Raw genomic sequence first — 4812 nt, 5'->3', positions numbered from 1 at the left:
AGTTGTTAGGAGGATTATAAGTGCTAATTTCTGTTGAACACTTCACAGTACAACAAAACACTAAGCTGTCATCATTTAACATGATCATTCGACAACAGAGCTCCTTTAGGATGTGTGAACTGGGAATATTTTTGCTGACCTTTCACTTTTTAAGGGTGATGAAGTGATACATACTTATAGATTATTGTGGAAATGAAGATATAATTCACTTTACTATACAATCACTGTGTAGAAAAGATTTAAATGAATTGATTCTTTATGGAATACACTGTAAGCTGTATATGTGGATGTACATGCATTCTTATACATGCATGTACAGCTTATACATGCATTCTTCCATGCATATGTGCTATCTCAGCCTATTTATCTTCTCACTAAATTTCTAAGGAGCTAAGATTATGAAGACAATGTTTTTGATGTTTGATAAAATTTGCATATATTATATAGGGCTACATGCAAGTCTATTTTTTTAAAATGCTTTTCCTTATCTATATCATAAATTCTTTTATCACTTTAAAGTGTTAAGCACTTTAAAGAGTTAAGCATACAGTGGACTTAAAAGTAAAGTGTACATAATAGGTGCTCTAATGTGCATACATGTATATATGTATATATATGATATATATTAGATGTATATTATGATATTGGGTATCGAGCCTAGGACTTCAGTCATGCTAGACAATTGCTCTCCACTAATGAGTTACACACCCAGGACTAATGATGTTCATTGTTTAAAACTTTAACAGCATTTTGAAGTAAGTAAACTTTAAATCAAAGAAAATTTTCTTAACTTTTCTTTAACAAATATATCTCTCAATAATAAAATTGTAGCATTGTTCTTCAAACTTTCAAATGTTCTATTTTAAGATGTAAGAAGGTTTCAATAAAGAAAAGATGGAAGTTTAGAAAGAGAAGATTTAGCACTTTCACCTAGGAGAGAAAGTTATGGAGGAGAGAGGAGCATGGCTGATAAACTGCCCCACAGAAGTATAAGGGAAAATCATATCAGAGAGAAAGGCACAGTGAATGCTGTGCTGTGGAAATATTTTTAGGATTCTATATTGTCTTAGTTTCTTTTCTTTCATTGCTGACAGAAAATACTTGACACCTGAGGTTTAAGGAGGAAAAATTTTAGCTCACCATTTGTAGAGGTTTCAAACCATAATTGGCTGGCTCAGAAGCCATTGTTGCCATGGTCCAAAGAAACCAGCAACAGCTTTATGGGTGAACAGATTTTGGTGCCATCCACCTGGTGTTGGTTTTATATTTATGCAACATGGAGGAGTTGTGAATTCAAGGAGACTTCTGCCCACATATCAGAAGAAGGTCTTTGAAGCCCAACAGTGTGTCCTTGAGAGGGCAGTACATGAAACTATGATAAAGAAAGCAATCATGCAATAGGGACACTAAGAATTTGGAGATACCAGGACAAGAATCATCTGCTGAGAAAAGCCATGGGTAGTAGACAAAGCAATCATGAAAGAGAGGCCATGTGGGATATAATAGAGAAGGTTTGGGGAAAGGGCTACACCAGCTCTTTGAAGCTCATCACTCACCAAAACCTTCCTTAGATGCTAGATTTGGAGTGGTAAAATTTAATATTTCCTGTTGTGGATTTTAGTCTTAGTTTGATTTGACTCTTTTTTATTCTGCTATTCCTCTCTTTGAAAGGCAAATATTTATCCTATCCATTGTATGTGAAGAGTATTTAACTTTCTTTTTGATTTTCACAGGCTTCACAGATAATAATTTGCCTTTTGTCTTAGAGAAGACTTTGGATTTGCACTTTTCAGCAAGATTGGAACTGTTAAGCCTATGAAAACAACTCTTGACTATGACAAAGATACATTTTACATAATGAGATAGACATGAGCAGTTTAGAGGCCAAAGTATTATGCTTTACATCTAAAATGTCCAAATACCTCATGTGTTTGGAAAGTGACTGAATCACGGGGGTGTTTTACTCATCAGTGGACTTATACATTGCTGAATATCAGCTAAACATGCTGATAGTGGGAGGCAGGGCCTGTTTGGAGGTGAATTATTGGGGGCATCACCTCGGTGAATATATTTTTGTCCCTCAATTCTTTCTTTGCTCTCTGTTTCCTGTGTGCAGTGGGTTGAGAACCTTTCTTTTGCCAACACCTTCCATCACGTCATTTCTGCCTTGGAACCAAACAATTGTAGGATAAACTATGAGCCTTTCTGTTCCTTTAAGTTATGAGTGTCAGATATTTTGTCCCAGAAATGAGAAAGTTACTAAAAGAGCTTCTTTATATCTTTTCAGATTGTCTTGTTTTCTGTATCAAAAATTTACCATAGTTATCAGATTTACTGTATTTGGGGATAGTCTTCCTTGGGCTTTGCTAATCTTTCACAGTCTGAGTTTAGTTCTTACTTTTTATAACCTTTAGCTATAGAAAAGGGATACTTTTTATACTCTTCCAAAAAATATTTCCAAGCTTTTATGTTTCATTTTTTCAAGCTAGTGATCATTTGCAGACGTTCATTAATTTTACTAGTTCATTGAATTTCCAGAAAGAACCATGTAAAAAGCCATAATTTTGAGCCTCCAAATTGCTTGAGTTAATGCACCAATTTACGAATACCCTTCTATCAGTATCACATTCCTCTCTGTCAGTTGTGACAATTTTAACAATGGACTAACTACAGCATGCTCTAACAACTACTGGTGTCTAATAACAAAGAGATTTCTCACCCTCACTCTACTAGTTGGTGATTTAGTGCCAAAATCCTATTACCAACTTTATCTGCAAAAGTTGCAACTAATACAAACTATGTCAATTTGGGTACCCTGGAAATAGATTCTAATGTAAATATTTGAGTAAAGAAAGTTATTGGGAGGGTTTGCTAGGAGAACACAATTAAAGGGGTGGGAAACCAAAATGGATAGAGAGCCTAGCTGGACTTGCCTTTTATAACAAAATTCTCAGATTTTATAACAAAATTCTTTTATAACAAAATTCTCAGATGTGTTATGAGGTGCTACTTTGTCAATAAGGTGGTGCTTCAGAGTTGTTTTGAATGCCATTCTACATTTTAAGGAACAAATATTTTTAGTCCCTTATTGACCAATCTTCATATAGAAACTTCTCTGTGGAAGATATCCAACTATGACCAAGGCAGTCATTTTCAGCTGAAATAAGTTTCTAGGAAGGAATTTAGCTGTCAACAATAAGCACTCAACATTCCCAGAGGATGGGCAATTAGTATCTTTCCTGAATGTTGGGAAGAAAGATTGGGCAGCCAACACATCATCTGCTGTATTAGATCAACATTCACCTAACTGCTCAGGCTCAATACCTGCATTCTTATAGGTATGAAGTTTGTCAGTGTGTGCTTGATGAGGCCTCCAAAATACAGCCAGAAGACATTCACTTGGACAGCAATTTTTCAGTATTTCCCTGCATTGGCCTTTCATATGTAGTTCTATATTGCATTTTATTAGTAAAAGAATTGTTTTATGAAAAATAAAGCAAGGGCTGGGGATTTAGCTCAGCGGCATAAGCACCTGCCTTGCAAGCATGCAGTCGTCAGTTCGATCCCTGGTACCAATTAAAAAAAAAAGGAAAGAAAAATAAAGCATGTATCACATTTTAGAAACTTCCAATTAGTTCTCATTGCAGATAATATAAAATCAATGCTCTTTATGATGCTTTACTCTAACAGTTGCTCTCTTGGTTCAGAGCTTACTAAATCCATTGCATTCAGTGTTTCATATAGAGCTGCAATAGACTTTCCAATACTTTGTTATTAATGCTGGGTGCTGTGATAGTGTCATCTCAGCTTATTCAGAAGGCTGAAACAAGGATCATCATAAATTCATGGTCAACCTGCACACTTTAATGAGATCCTGTTTCAAAAATAAACCAAATAAAAAAGGACTATTTCTCAGTGTAAAACCCTAGCTTCAGTTTCTAGTATCAGAAAAAAGCTATTTCTATTTTTAGCATTTTACAGAGAAGTTACACATATGAATTGACACCCCACAAAGTATATAAGTACTATACATTGCAACCATGTACTTTAACAGAAAGATATAACACTGGAAATTAAAGACTGGATTTGAACCCAGTGCTTTCTGAGTCTGAATTTCTATCTACTTTTACCATAACTGCCACTAAAACATGTAATCATATAAAAATTTCAAACTCCACATTAGACAAATATTGCTTTAGATACTCGACTATCTTCTCACCTAAAATACCATCATCATTATTAGCAAATTATACTTTTTATGAGAACATAAAGTATTCAATAAATAGGACTAAATTTTGTGTTTTCTTCTCATTAAGAGACCAGGAATGGAAGTATGCACTCAGGTCTTGACCTACGACACTTTGTACCATGGTGTTTTGCAGCCTTCCAGTGGGAGTGTCTTAAAGGAAATAGTGCGTTCATTGCTCTGGTCATGTAACATAAAAGCTCTATTGCCTGAAAACAATGGAGGAGATCTTTGCCCTGAAACAAGGAATCTGCGGTTATCTTTGACCAGTTTGAACCATGAAGAGCAAGCTGGAAGTCTAGTGAGTTCTGAATCACAGTGCAGTTTGAAGGACCTGCAATCTTTGTCTGCTTGAGGACATTAAAGCCTAAGGGCCCTTTGTGAGGGCGTTTGACTGAAACTTCATGTGTAAACCTGAGTGACTACAGGTAGTGGAGAGGAATGGAGATGAAGGAGGTTACATTGTTCGGAGTCTTTTGTCTGTTCAGCAAAATTATCCTAACTGTGCATGTAAATAATAAAACAAAAAGTTGGGAAAACTGCTAATTAACGTTTATTGAACAGTT

Source organism: Cavia porcellus, unplaced genomic scaffold (assembly GCF_034190915.1).
Source record: "Cavia porcellus strain 051 isolate PalLab524CR breed Dunkin Hartley unplaced genomic scaffold, mCavPor4.1 scaffold_12, whole genome shotgun sequence".
NCBI classification, from domain to species: Eukaryota; Metazoa; Chordata; class Mammalia; order Rodentia; family Caviidae; genus Cavia; species Cavia porcellus.
The sequence above is the reverse complement of the archived record's forward strand: the minus strand, read 5'-3'. Positions refer to the sequence as shown.